We start from the raw sequence: 16,178 nt of genomic DNA, 5'->3' as shown, positions 1-16,178 counted from the left end.
AGAAGTAAACTAAGTAAATAAGAATAACAATTTCATGTGTGTTCAGTATAGTGGACTAGATTCTCAGATTCCATTTTTAAACTGATACATTTAAACTGACAGAGCTTCACTGAAATGAATTATTGTGTTTTAAATAATTAATATATGACTTAGAAAAACATGTTAATCACTGTTTCATTATTCACCGCAAATAGTGGTTGAAGGCTACTTCATAAACATTACAATTAGGAGTGTCTACTGCTTTCTGGACACCATGCCCAATTCATTTTGCTCCAAATCTTAACCTTCCTTGCAAGCTTTGGAAAATTCTATTCTGATCAAGAGTAATCTGAAGGAGGATGATCTGGATATTAGATTATACTAATTTTATCCAAACAGATAAAAAATTGGACTAATTTTTTTAAGTTGCTAAATTTTTTTCCAGTACACCAAATTTAGTAGAAGAAGTAGAAGTGAAAGAGCAAAAGCACTCTTCTTAACTGGGAGAACAGGAATATGTTATTCTATTTTCAGAATTCATTTATGCATGTGTTGGGGTGCAAAGATGGAAAGGAGTAATCGGTTTTCATCAGTGTAGTTTAAAAGTCAGCCAGTATTCACATCTACCCAGTACCAGCATGACAAAAGCAGAGACTGAGCCTGAATAAAAACTGAGCCAGTATTTTACAATTAGGTTATGAGGAAAAAAGATAATGAAGTTAATGTAACAGTATTTTTGGAAGTTTGCATTCAGAAAATTAATTAAAACTACATAAACTATGCAACTCTTTTTGCATTATAATCTCCAACTGTGAGAAAGCTACAGTGCTACAGGGTACTACTAAAGCTTCTTAAATTTAGGTAGAACATGTATGAAAACCAGTGAAGTGTCTTGCTTTCCTCCATCATATTGTACATACTTGCATACAAAATTTACAAACCATTCTGTTAATTTATTTACCAAGATCTTTTGCTAACAGCAGAGTAAGTCAGGCAGGAAATAAACATTAGGAATCAATATTTACGATTAAAGTATAGATTGCGCATATTGCTCTAGCTCGATATTGTCAGTATTGTGAAACAGACATTCTAATAAAAACAAAGTATTTCAGGATCTCACCATGTATCTTTCTGTTTTGGATCATTTCTGTTCAGACGTCTTTGACTATTTCTATTTGTTGATTTTTGCCTCTTCTCTCATGTAACTGGTGATAGGACTAGAGAGAATGGCTTCAAGCTGCGGCAGAGGGAGTTCAGGCTGGCCTTACTACTTATCTGAAAGAGTGGTCAGGCAGTGGAATGGGCTGCCCAAGGAGGTGGTGGAGTCACTAACCCTGGAGGTGTTCAAGGAACGTTTGGACATTATGTTGAGTAACATGGTTTAGTGAGAACTATTGGTGATGGATGGATGGATGGTTGGACTGGATGATACTGTAGGTGTTTTCCAACCTTGGTGATTCTGTGACTCTGTGATTCTGTGATTTTAGTCTTTAAGTCAATGAATCACCAAGCAAGCAATTTGGATTGCCTTAAAAATGAAGACAAAAATTATTTACTTTGTTGAACAACTACTTCTCCCTGACCAGACAACATCAGACCTTCAGTGGCAGTGCTTTCTATATATGACATGCTGTTATCTGTTATCTTTTGTGTTTCAGTGAATTCAGTGTCACTGAACTTGCAATAGAGATCAGAAACTTGTGAATGTTTCTTAGGATGGTCAGTCTGGAACAGGTTGCCCAGAGAGGTTGAGCTTCCACCCTGAGAGATACTCAAAACATGCCTGAATGTGACCCTGAACAACATAATCTAGCTGACCCTTCTCTGAGCAGGTGGTGTGACAAGAAAATCTGCAGAGGTGCCTTTCTGCCTCAACCATAATGTGCTATGGTAGTTCTGTAGGTGAACTGGTTAACTGCACTCCATCTTTATCTAAAATAATAGGAATTCTGATCAAGAATTCAAGAAAATATTAAAATATGGAAATATGAGAGTCAGTTTAGCTTCCTGCCAGCAATCAAGTGACAGAGATGCAGAATAAATTTTAACTGAGTCACTGTAAACAACTTTGCTTGAGATCTCCCACTCACGAATCTAAGAAAATTTAAATAAATTTGCTTATACTGAATGGACAACATTTTTACGTCTAACAGCTATAAACATGTTACCAAATAATATTTTCAATAAAGCAGATGAAGAAAACTCTAGAAAGTTATAAGATAGCATGAAAATATTGGATTCTAAAAGTATAACTCGTTCTATAACAATGTACAATATTCTCCACTGGGAATGCAGTGATGAGGATGGCCAGCTGTTTTCCCCATCCTGCAGAGACCTGCATTCATTATTGGAATTTTTAAAATTTTTCTGAGTGGGAAAGCCAAACACTGGCTAAACTGATATCTTATTCTAGGTTGTTGCCATCTTCTCATTTCTCTCTCCCATACCTTGCTCTTGCCCCACCACCCCAGCAGTTTTGCTTCACCCCTCATCTTATGCTGCTAAACAGTTCTCCTGTACTGTCTCACAGCTTTATTTTGATCTACAAAAAGTAACACAGAGGAATAAAATCACCGCTTTCATCTTTCTCGTTCAAATCATATGAAACTCCTAAATAACTTTTTTTTTTTTTTTAATTCCATGCTCTTGAAAAATATTCACACAACACCACTTTTTCCACTCCAGTTTTTATGTTTTTAATCTTTACTAGTGGGAGGAAGGAAGAACAGTGCAGCTGGGATGTCACTTGCTGTCAGTACTCTGCCTAGAGTAAGCAGAAACTACGGTAGGCTGACATAAATCTGGATTTCCCTACAAGATTTTAATGCCAGATTCTCTTTCCTCCTGTTTGTTATACCTCCAGCATTTGCTGGGTTTAAGGTAGACACTGAGATGGGATTGTGGAGAGAACTGACAATTTGTTCCTTGTAGAATACTTTATATTTAAACGGAGGATAGCAGTAGGACTATGTCCAGACAGTTTTTCCTGGAGACACAGGACCAACCCATTTAATTTAAATTTCACAAGGGTCTGGTTGAATTTGATAATAATTTATGATAATAACCTATACATATGTATATATTCATATATGTATGTATAAAATGCTATAAATATATAAAATATATATACATATAGACGTTTTATATGTATGTGTATAATATGACATTATTATCCATTATTTGCAGTTAGAAAGATCCATGTCCACCTCTCTTGCGCATGTTCTTTTTGTAAAAACAAAACAAAACAAAACAAAAAACCTAACAATTCTGCTGCTTTAATGTCTATAATGGAAAAAAAATATAATTAATAACTGGAACCATATAAATAAACACACTATACCAGTTTTCCTATCTATTAAGACCCTGGCTCAAGGCAATGCTGGATGATAGGATTGGTAAAAATCCCTTTCCCTTTTTTCTCTTTCCCTTTCCTTTTCCCTCTCCCTTTCCTTTTCCCTCACCCTCTCCCTCTCCCTTTTCTGTCTTGCTTCTTCTTCCCCCTCTCAATCTCTTTTTATTTTTCTTTATTGAACTTTGCCTACATTTTTCTCAGAGTAGTTGACTAGGAAGTAAAACCTGTGCTTAAGTAGACTTCATCCATAATGATTAGTGTTAGAAAGTTGCCTAATTTTGCCTGGAGGTGGTTGACTTGTTGAAAGGCTCAGTATATTGCTTTGTATTGTTCCTCTGAGTCACTATCTGAACTCAGTTGCTTCTGTGACCCTTGCCCTATTTGAAGGATTCCAAGGATTCACCTTCCTCACAACCCACAGAGTGGGATGAGGTAAATGAGATGAAATGTAGTGCTGGGAACTCTTTATCCTTGACACTGCCATGCAAAGGGACTCAGATATGAACACAATCAGATTTGCCTTGGTTATACTCATCAGGAAATATTTATGCCTAGAAAGGACAAACAACATAAGGGAAAAATATCAATTCTCCTTCTTCCCAGACACCGTAACTGGACTGCCTGTTTCTTCTGCATCAGCTGTGAACAAAATGAACCTCTCAATCAGCACTTTCAGACTCTGAATACAAAGAATTCTTACATTCTTTGAATGAAAAATAAAATTCTTTGAATTCAAAACATAAAAGGTGTATTATAAAGTACCATGTAATACAAAGATCATAGTGTAATTGCTTTAATCTTCACATCTAGTTAAAGACTTGTATTACAGTTGTAAGGTAATGCAGTTTCATCGACAAAGATCTATCTCTAGTGTTTAAGAGACATATTGATATTTTAATCTTCCTTTGCATTACAAAACAAAGTCATAGAATCATAGAATCATAGAATTACCCAGGTTGGAAAAGACCTTGAAGATCATCAAGTCCAACCGCAGCCTAACCAGTACCCCATCTCTAAAAAAACAAACAAACAAACAAACAAAAAAAAAAAAAAAACAAAAAAAAAACCTCTGCTAAATCATATCCCTGAGTACCACATCCAAACGGCTCTTAAACACATCCAGGGATGGCGATTCAACCACCTCCCTGGGGAGCCTATTCCAGTACCTAACCACCCTTTCTGTAAAGAAGTTCTTCCTAATATCCAACCTGAACTTGCCTTGGCGCAACTTGAGGCCATTTCCCCTCGTCCTGTCACTTGTCACTAGTGAGAAGATACCTGCCCCACTCTCACTGTAAGAACCTTTCACGTACTGGAAGACGACAATAAGGTCTCCCCTCAGCCTCCTCTTCCTCAGACTAAAAGTCTAAAAGCCTCAGACTAAAAGTCCAAACAAAATAATTATTAAATAATTAAAGGTACAAGAAGGTTTATAATGCTGTGTTTACTGAAGTAAATGATGGTTTTGCTTCTCATATCTAACTAATCTTTCATCCCAAAATTATAAATCCACATATCTTTAAACCCAACGGCAATGTTTTTATGCGGCCTCATATATAGGTTTCTATCTAAGCAATATTTAATTTGTAAACTCAACTTACTCTATTTTGTTTCTGCTGTTTTGCTTTGGTTTTAGTTTTGTCTTTGTTTAAGGGCACTTATGTTTAACTAGCAATGTACACCTTCAGTTCAATAACAAAACAAATTTCTCATCTGTTGAACTGATCAAAAAGTCTATGCCTACATGATTGTTATCTATTTTTGGAAACCCAAGTGTCCATCTGTGATGCATTTTAATCAGGAAATTTTAATAGGGTCTGTCTTGTTGAAGTCATATTAGATGCTGCCTATCCCCTTGTTGCCCCTCCAGTCTCTGTAACTTAAAAAATCCTTCTGGGAAATAAAAAGTTTATTATACTAATATTTTTAGAGGAAGATAGTGGCATGTAGCAGGAAGCAGAGTAAACATAATCTAAGAAGAGTACAGATCACAGCTGGTAACTAAGAATTTATCTTGTGATGAAGCAGAAGAAAAATACTTAATTTTCAAGCCCTATAAAAAGTAATTATCTTTGATTCACTGATGTTTAATTTCTATCAGAGAACTATATGTTGCTGGGTTCATTATGTCAGTGCAGTAATATTTGGATTGGTTATCTAATGTCTGAAAATCATACTTAACAATAAAAGCAGTGGTTTATATCTGATATAGTGTTCCACAATTTTTAATAGGTCATGTTGAATTCAGCCTTAACAGATTTTCTGGCATGAACAAGACAGGCAAATTTACATGAAAATTTAATTTCAATGTAAGTCAAAATATTACATTATACATCAACTAGTCTAAATAAGAAAAAATCCAAATACATTCCTTCTTTTATTAAAGTACATCCAATCAAGATTTTTTAATTTTATTTTATTTTATTTATTTATTTATTTATTTTCAGTCATGGTGTGCTCTTTTAAATAATCCACATCCTACTTGCTGAGAAAGTTTAAAACTGAACCCAGCAGACCTGTAGTTTATGGTATGCTCCATTATACTTTCAGCATTATCTAGAGCTCTACTACATTTTCCATTTGGGACTACAAAGATAGTGTATACGTGTTTTACATGCTAGTTAAAATGCCCTACTTTTCTTTCTTGCTGTGTTGAACGATGTGACTTTCTTTCTCAGTATTCCTGACCCATATTTTACCACACCTTTTAACCTGATGCATTGTAGTTTGGATTCTTATTCCCTGTTTGTTTGGCACTTTGTTATTGTTCTACCCATAAGTAATGGAAGGGTGGAGACTGAGAATGAAGTTACTACCTTTCTCCTTTAAGGAATAATAAGAGTAAAGAAAAGAGTGAAAAATAGTGTAAATTCTTGGATCTGGCTAATCTTCACAGAATTTTGAAAACGGAGGAACGTGTGAAGAAAACGTCCTATATGACCTTATGGCTGCATAAAGGAAGATATGATCAGTGGTGACTAGACTTGTATATGTACTGAAAAAAACACAGATGTGTAGAATAATGGAAAGGCTTAGATTGGAATGGACCTTTAAAGATCATCTAATTCCAATCCCCATTCCATGGAGAAAGTTGACCAAGGCCTCATCCAGCCTGGCCTTGAACGCCTCCAGGAATGGATCCATTAATGCTCTGGGCAGCATATTGAGAATGCCTCACCACTCTCTGAGTAAAAAATTGCATGCTAACATCTAATCTAATTCTCTCTTTTTAGTTTAAAACTATTTCTTCTTGTCCTATCACTATTAAACCATTTAGAAATCCAGACCACCCTCAGGCTTATATGCTTCCTTCAAGTACTGGAAGGCTTCAGTGAGGTTTCCCTAAAGCTTTCTCTTCTCCAAGCTGAAGAAGCCCAGCTTCCTCAGCCTGTCTTCATAGGAGAGGTGCTCCAGCCCTCTGATCATCTTTGTAGCTCTCAACTGAACCCACTCTAAAAGCTTCACATCTTTCTTGTGCTGAGGGCCTAGGCCTTTATGCAGTACTCCAGAAGGGGCCTTATAATTGCAGAACAGAGGAAGTCAGTCATGTCCCTGTCCCTGCTGACCCCCACCTTTTGATGCAGCCCAGGATATTGTTGGTCTTCCAGTCTGCAAGTGCATGCTGAAGGCTCATGTAGAGCTTTACATACACCTGGACCAACAAATTCTTCTCTGCAGAGCTGCCCTCCATAAGCTCTTCTCACAGTCTGTACATATATGTGACTGCCCAACCTAAGTGCAGCACCTTCCACTTGGCCTTGCTTAACCTAATTTGATTCTCATGGACCCATTTTTAAAGCCTCTCTAGGTCCCTCTGGATGGCATCCCTTCCTTTTATGGTGTCAACCACACCACTCAGCTTCTGGAAAGACCTGGAAGATGAGAACAAAAGGAGTTCCTGCTGAAATCCAAAAGCTAGAAGCTGTCATTCTGAAGAGAGCTGACTGTCATGGTTTGGACAGTAATTATTACTTATGTACAAACTCATAACTAAGTCCAAAGTGACACTGACTCAATCACTTTGGACTTATTTATAAGTTTGTACATAAGTAATAATTATTTTAATTACTTATTATAATAAGTGCAGTTTTCATCATCATTGATCAAAGAACAACTCCCAGTGACCCATAACTGCTGAAGATCAACATCTGATCTATGAGCAAAAGCTGGAATCTGTGGTGGTGGTGATGGTGATCTTTCTCTTGCTTCTGACAAAGACTCCTTACTCTTATTTCCTATATTTTCTATTGCCCATCTTCTCTTCCCTATCTCCCTAAACAACTAGGAATTGTAATAAAATGGTTGGGCTAAAATTTGACATGTCTTAATATTGCTGTCAGGTATACATATATTAAAAAACCTCCTCTTTCTCCTATAAACTGGAGTGAGAGAACCACTCATGATATACCTAAGCCTGGACATAGATCATTCGACCACAACATTCTGGCTGTGACCATCAGAACAATTCTTTAGACACTGAATAGTTCACTGTTCAAATTCATATCTCTCCAATTTATTGATAAGGATGTGGTGTGGGTCCATGTCAAAGGCCTTGTACAAGTCTAGGTAGTCAGCATCAGAAGCCCTTACTTCGTCCTTCACAGTCATCACTCCATTGTAGAAGGCCAATAAATTGGTTAGGCATGACTTGTCCTTGGTAAAGCCATGAAAAAGAGCAACTCAGGCAAGGAATCCATATAATTGATATCAAGCATGTGCAGTTACACAAATTTTGTTAGGTAGTTTTAGACTACCTAACAATAAAAGTGACCTGAATATGTGGAAAAAGACAAAACATCTAATCAAAATTGCTACCAGATCTGTAAATGTCCTGCTAACTTCAGCATTTTTATTAAGTTAGATGTTAAGTATATTGTTTATCATACTGTTAACAACAAGTTTTGAGGGAATCAATTATTTATGCAAGCTGTTTAGAAATTATTGTGTTTTTTCTTTTAAAATTTTCAAACTCATCTTTACATATGGAGAAAATACAATGACCTTATGAAATAACTTCTACCGCTACACAGTTAAGCATCTCTCTGAGAGACATATTTGAATGACTATATATATATATATATATATATATATATATATATATATGTATTTTCTTTTTAAATATACATGGAAGTGTCTTACTCATTCTGCTCACATTTTGGGTTACTCAGTTTGTATCAGTGATTACTGGCATTGTATCTGCTAATGTATTCAAGAGAAAAGATGCTTTATACCTTTTATGGTGATTGGATCACGGAATTGCAAATTGGCTGAGGCTGGAAGGGACCTCTGAAGATCACCTAGTCCAACTCCTGCTCAAGCAGGAGCACCTAGATCTGGGGTGTCCATATACATACCCAGGCAGCTTCTGAAGGCCCTCAAGAAAGGAGACTTCACAACTGCCTGGACGGCATCTGCCAGCACTTTGTTACCTGCAAAGTAGAATTCTCCTGATGTTCAGATGGAACCTCCTGTGTTCCAATCAGAACTTGCTACCGCTTGTCCTGTCGCTGGGCACCATGGAGCAGACACACCCTTCTAATGTTTAAATACCTTGATGTGATTCTCCCTGAAACTTCTATTTTATCAGTCATTCCACACAGGAGATGTAATCCAGTCTCTGTCATTTTTGCTAGACAATGTTCAGTATGTCCGTGTCTTTCTTGTACTGCATAGTCTAGAAGTGATCCTCACTGCTGCTGAGCAGAGGGGAATAATCATGTCCCTCCAGCTGCTAGCCGTATTTTATCTAAAGCAGTTTACTTTACCATCAGCCTTGTTAGCAGCAAGGGCATATTGCTGGCTCATTAATTTCATCTTGATTGACTTCAACTTCCTACTTGTAAACATTCCACCCAGTATGTGACATTCACAGTCTTAGAAAAGGACTTGTATACATTAGATATAATGTTGTTGCGTCTCTTATTTTTTAACCTTGAAGAATGCTTAATTCACGTATAGTATCGTGAAAGTTTAAGTGGTTTTCAAATTTTGTGTGCTTATCAAAGTGAAAAATAAATAAAATTATTCCTATTTTATATGTTGTATCCTACTTGTCTATATAAACAAAATAAATGGATACATAAATATATTGATAAATAGATAGACATAGATATATAGATAGATAGAAAAAGGGAAGTTTGTTTACAATTTATTCAACCTAAGTGTTCGTTCTCATACATTTTACTGGATAAGTAATTTATGATGCGGCTATGTAGGACTAAAATATTAAGCTTGTGAACTCACTCTGTTTGGCCAGTTACACTATTTTCTCAAGAAATCCTTTCCCATAATGTGAATAATACTTCTTGTTTCTACTAAAGTAGCTTTTTTGAAGGCTGTACTCTATAACTCCTTCATTAAGAAATCCAAATATACATAGTGTAGAAATAGGGTGACCATTTTAAAGAGCTTATCATCATTTTGAACCAAAATTGATGTAAGAGTAACCTGATGATTCTGTCTTCATAGGGAATAGTTTTAGCTTTCATGAATTTCTAAACACAGTTGATACAACAGACTTAATCCATTAAGTACTTTTGATTTGTTTGAAATGGAGAATAACTTTGACATTTACTTTGGTTCAAAGTAATGTCTGTACAGTTTTTATTAGTAGTATTAGTATTAGCATTATTGTTATTGGCCTGAAGGAAGCAATTATGTGAATGTAAGTTTAATTTGGAGATAGCACCAAACTAGGGAAACAGTAAGTTTGTTGGAAAGCAGAGCTGTCATCCAGAGGGATCCAGAGAGGCTGGAAAAATGGACTGCCATAAAATTCATGAAATTCAAGACATAAAAATATAAACATAATTTGTCTGCTCTTATATTCTTCCCTAGGCATCTGCTATAAGCCACAATGACACTTATGTTATAATATTTATGTTTAAAGCAGTGGCAAATATATGTAAAGTGAGAAAATTTGCAAAGCTTCATCATAATACAAATAAAAGTTGAGTAAATATCAATGCATTCATATTTAGGAAATAAATCTTCGTTAGAAGATTACTAACATGACGGATCTGCATCACCTCCACGATTTATTTTCTGTTTATTTGACTGTCAGAATATAATCCTCAGTGTATTTATATGTTTCTCTAATATTTCACCTCATTGTTCTACATTTTTCTTTTGTGATTAAAGGCAAATGCTAATTTAGTTGCAGTCAGTGATAGATTTCCATTTGTTGCACAATCTAACTGCCTAACAAATCACTTTTCATGTTCTCTGATGTTTAAGAACTGGGAATCCGAACAAACATATAAGTACTAAACTTACATATAAGTACTATGTAAATTCTTACTATCAAACCTTCATTTGCTTACACACCCTTTTAACCCTTCCTTTGTGCTTCTTCCTACTGACAATCTGAAGTGATTTTTCATTGTTCTATCTGTGAAACCCTTACTTGTTAGATTTTAAATTTCAGTATAAATTCATATTTGTCACCTCTAGATAAGGAAGTAATAAATCTTACATGTAGGCCTTGAAAGTTGGTCTAGATTCAGTTGTCTCCTAAAACTGAAATTTATGGAATAGCAAACCTTTATTAAATACTTAGTTTTATACTTAAATCTGAAAAGAACTAAATTTAGATTACTCCAGCCAAGATCATTTTTCACAGGCAAGTCTTCCCTCATTTCTTCACTGTCTAGAAAACAGACAAACAAACAAACAAACAAAAGTCAGACAAACTACAATACAATTTCCTTTGCTTATTTTATAATATTGAGTAGAAATTAAATAATGTGGCCAAAATACCATGTATATGAGTTAAGAAAAGAAATGGCAGATATCTTAATAAATTCAGAGGATTGGGTTTTGAAGATGTGTTGCAATTTTATATTCAGTGTCAATTAATTTATCCTAAAGTAGAATGGAATATTTAGACAGACAATTTACCATCAGACAGAGGCAAAATCCAATTACATTATCATAAGTATTTCATGCATTTGAAACTCTTTGGAAAACTTGCTTGCATTATATTTTATATTTCCAAAAACTTTCTTTTGATATTTGGGCATTATTTGCTTGCCTCTTTTAGGTTTTTCAGATGTTTATGTGTTACAAATGATCAGATGTTCTAGATGCTTCAACAATTCAAATAACACTAAATGCTTCTATTTATGAAATTGCTTCCCATCCCTGATCCCTTCTGAATACATTAGGGGAATTTAAGCCACACATTGAATTTTTATTCAAAGATATAAGGTAAACAGAGTATGGCCTGAAATAAACTGTGGTTTTACCAAAAGTAAAAATCAAATATGTCTTCAGTAAGAAATATTGTCTTGGAGTACAGAATAGAACCATAGAATCATAGAATCATAGAACCATAGAACCACTGAATCATAGAACCATAGAATAATAGAATCACAGAACCATAGAATGGCCTAGGTTGAAAAGGAGCACACTGATCACCTAGTTTCTACCTCCCTGCTATGTGCAGCGTCGACAACCACCAGACCAGCCCAGAGTCACATCCAGCCTGGCCTTGAATGCCTCCAGGGATGGGGCACCAACAACCACCTTGGGCAAGCTGTTCTGGTGTGTCACAATCCTCTGTGTAAAAAACGTCCTCATAATATATAACCTAAACCTCCCCTGCCTGAGTTTAAAACTGTTCCCCCTTGTCCTATCCGCCCTCATAAACAGCCATTCCCTTCCTATTTATACACTCCCTTCTAGTATTAGAAGGCCACAATGAGGTCTCCCTGGAGCCTTTTCTTCTCCCAGCTAAACAGTCCCAGTTCCCTCAGCCTTTATTCACAGGAGAGGTGCTGCAGCCCTCTGATCATCTTAGTGGCCCTCCTCTGGACCCGCTCCAAGAGCTTCACATCCTTCTTGTGCTGGGCACCCCAGGCCTGGATGCAGTACTCAAGATGGGGTATCACAAGAGCTGAGTAGACAGGGACAATCATAGCAGACCTGAGAATTTTGCCATCAAATAAAAGATGTGACCTTGTAGCAATTTTGTATTTAAACTGGAAAGACAGTAGTATGTAAATGACAGAAGAGCACTGAACAGAAATGAGCACATTCTAGTCTGGGCAAATCAGTAGCTGATACAGCTATAATGAGACATTTGACTGTACAATAAGAAAGATACATTTTGAAAGAACTGAAAAAGAAACTGACAAGGGGAATGGTTGCTTTATCTGATTGTATACTCAACAATAAAAGAAAATAGCTATTTAAATAAACAAGTATTATTGACACACTGAGAAATGAAACAGGTTATCAGAAATACGTTTAATTTGGATACTGAAAGGATGTTAGACAGAGTCATAAAATTCTGATTAGTCTCGAAAACAGAAGTATTGAATTCCATCAGTTGATGGCTACAGATGTTAATCAAGAAAGTTGTTTCTAAATTGTTACATCCCTCAATGACTTAGCAATTACATTTGATTAATTTATATAAAGTGTATTTTTTTCCTAAATTTATGCTTAATGAAATATCCTAAATTAGAATTATTGTTAACACAAACTCAATTTGTCTTTGTGTACTGTGAAGGAAAAAAAGAAATACTGCAGAATCTCTGGAGTCAGGTAACTACATAACTTTATTAAACAAATGCAATTGTACAAAATTGTCCAAAGTAATCTTGTTAAAAGAATTCATAACTTTCCTCTGTAAAGTAATTTCACAGGATGTCATTCTATAGTATGGATTTTTTTATTATTTTTTTCAGATTACTACAATGTTTATAGATCTTCAAACAGAAAATTAAAATGTACCTTCAAAAGCTTGCAAATTAGAACAATAAACTGGATCCTTTATAATACTACTGATAATAATATTCGTGGAATTCTATGCATTTATAATTAAAATACACCTACCCATACCTCTAGCTACAGTTCCTAACTAGCTTATTAAGCCCAATTTTCTGATTTCTGTCAGAGATACAAACACTTCTATGGATAGTGTAATGGTCTTAGTATTCAGCTTGGCAATAATCATGTCTTCTTTATGCTGTTTACTTTAGATTGTCTATTCTATTTAATATGTCAGTTTGAATAAGCTAGATTAAAAACTTTAATGTAGTTGCATGCAAGTTGTATCGATGAACTTTAGGGGTGTACCTGAAAAAAACAATTTTGTTATTTTGCTTCAAAGCAAAAGAAAACAAAACAAAAAAAAATATTTATTTAATTATTTATTTATTTTAAAAAGAAAAGTTATTAAAACTTGCAAGCCCTTATATAAACATTTCAGGGCTCTGAGAATACATTGCTAAATGAATTTACTATGCATAAGCAGCATAATCATTTTTCATACTTCAGCATTTAATCACTCTGAGATAATGGTGCAAACAATGATAGAGGACAGTAGTACTTTCCACAAAACAAATATTGCTTTTTTCATTAAAAATAACATTTCTATTCTGCACAAGAAAATGTTTTTCATTTAACATATAGATTTAATTAAACACCACTGCTGGTTTTTAATGGTGATTGTAAGTGGATTACAGAACATAGAATGACTCATTCGAACAAGCAAGGTGCACCTTAATATAGTGATAACTTACATTTTCTTGATTTAACAACCCTTTCCTATTGCTTCTCAAATTTTTAATAATACCAAGCACAGTATTTTATCTGTGTTGTTCCTGGCACTTACTCATAGCAGGACCAGAATGCAAGCAACTTCATTTTATTACTGGCACGAACAAAACATGTTTTCCTAACATCAGATCTTCAACAGTTACAACATATTATATTTCCTTTATTATTGGAGCTTGCTAATTCTTCAGCTGAATTTTTATTTCTTTGTTCTGCATCTTTATTTTATTGACTAATTTTCACATCCACAAATATTCTCTTTCTTCAGAATTTTCAGATGATAAGTGTTAGGATGTTGTGCAATTACTTCTTTTATTATTTGTTCTGCATACCTTAGAACCTCTCACCTTATCTTTATGATTATGGAATCCTACTTTGTTTGCAGCACTTTGATATTTAAAATGTACTGACGGTAGCTTGGTACTGTCTCTGAAAACTTTCCCAACTTCAAAGCGAGTGGTAAGACCGTCTTCATAGTAACAATGAAATGTGTTTATTTTTCTTTTAATTGCAATGCATACTCTTCTCTCTGAGAGGATTTGTTGAATAAAATTAAAGAAAGATCAATCTAACTCCAAGCAAACTGAAAACTCATTTCTATTTTAGTGTTATTTGCTATTTTTTGAAGAAAGCAGGGGAAGGAAAAAAGAGCAATTAGCAGCAGAGGGACAGGAATCACTGATTAAGATAAAACAAATATGTTAACACCAAATCATCCATTTATTAACCTCCTAGATCCATTTCTCTTATCCTGAATAAATATAAAAATAAATACAAAAGCAGACTTTGTTGAATATGACTTCAAAAGCGGCAAGTCATACTGTATTACAGAATGAGGCATTAAAATGTATTTCATTAAATGTTTAAAGCAGAGCAAAAACAATATGACACAGACATACAGACTCTAGAATGTTTAAGGGATGTGGATAAGGACATAATGACTTTTGGAGGAGTTACTACAAGTAGAATACTTGGTTCTAGATACATAGCTTCACAACGTACAATTCCAAAAGTCTTGTTAAATAATAATAGAAAAGATAAATAATAAAAATATGCACATGTACATAACAATGTAAATCACAGAATTATAGAATCATAGAATCATAAAATGGCTTGGGTTGGAAGGGATCTTGAGGATCATCAAGCTCCTGTTTCAGCTGGGGTCACCAATCTCCACATTTAATACTAGAGCAGGCTGCGCAGGACCCCATCCAGCACGTCCTTGAACACCTCCAGGGATGGGGCATCTCTCTGGGCAACCTGTGCCAGTACCTCACTGTTATCATTGTAAAGAACTTCCCCCTGATATCCAACCTAAATCTTCCCTCCTTCAACTTAGAACCATTTTCCCTTGCCCTGCTATCTACCCTTTCAAAGAGTTATCTCCCCACCGTCTTCTGCCTCGGTGCAGGCAGAAGAGGATATACCTCCCTCCTAGTCTCCCTTTAGGTACTGGAAGGCTGCAATGAGGTCACCCTTCTTATCTCCAGGATGAACAAGCCCAGCTTTCTCAGCCTGTCTTTGCAGGGGAGGTGCTCCAGCCCTCTGATCACCTCTATGATGGCTCTCCTCTGGACCCTCTCCAACAGTTTGCTATCATAATATTTTATGTTAAGTTCCACAAGTTAATAACTTGAATAATTGAAAATTGTTTATAAATGCTAAATCTAATCAAACTTTCTCTAACTGTAAATTCAAGTCCTTTTTCTTGTAAGTTAAACTACTAAATTAAGTATCCTCCATTGTCCAAATTTTGCTTTCTGTATAGGTACTTCTAGATTAAAATCCAGGTCCCACCTGACTATTTGGAGTCACACTGCCTGTATATAATAGTGTTTCTGACTGACATCAGTTACAACATAAACAGTAAGACAATAGATAAAATGTGTTGCCTAAAAGAAAGAAGGCTTACTGTTACAGAAAATAAAGTTAAAAAATTCTTTAACTGAAGAATAGGGTAAGTAATCTAGGATACTGCAAACCTTGAGTTTGGTTCAGGGACTGCTTTATTTATGGAAAATCACCACATTTTTCATATATACATTTCTGTATGTGGCTGTGGCCAGAGTCTGGCTCTTTAATCTTGATAACTCCTTGAACGGAGCTGCTGGGTTCCTCCAATACTGACCCAGATCATCTTCCACCACTACTTATCACAGAGCAGGTACTCTAGCCTTTACCACTTTGGGGGCTCCACTGAGCTCCTGCTAGTCTGTCATGACTTTCCTGTACTGGGGGCCCATATAGAACCATATCTATAACTTATGGTTATAGGTAGTATGTG

The sequence above is a fragment of the Excalfactoria chinensis genome, chromosome 1 (genome assembly GCF_039878825.1).
Source record: "Excalfactoria chinensis isolate bCotChi1 chromosome 1, bCotChi1.hap2, whole genome shotgun sequence".
NCBI lineage: Eukaryota > Metazoa > Chordata > Aves > Galliformes > Phasianidae > Excalfactoria > Excalfactoria chinensis.
Note: the sequence above shows the minus strand (reverse complement) of the source record.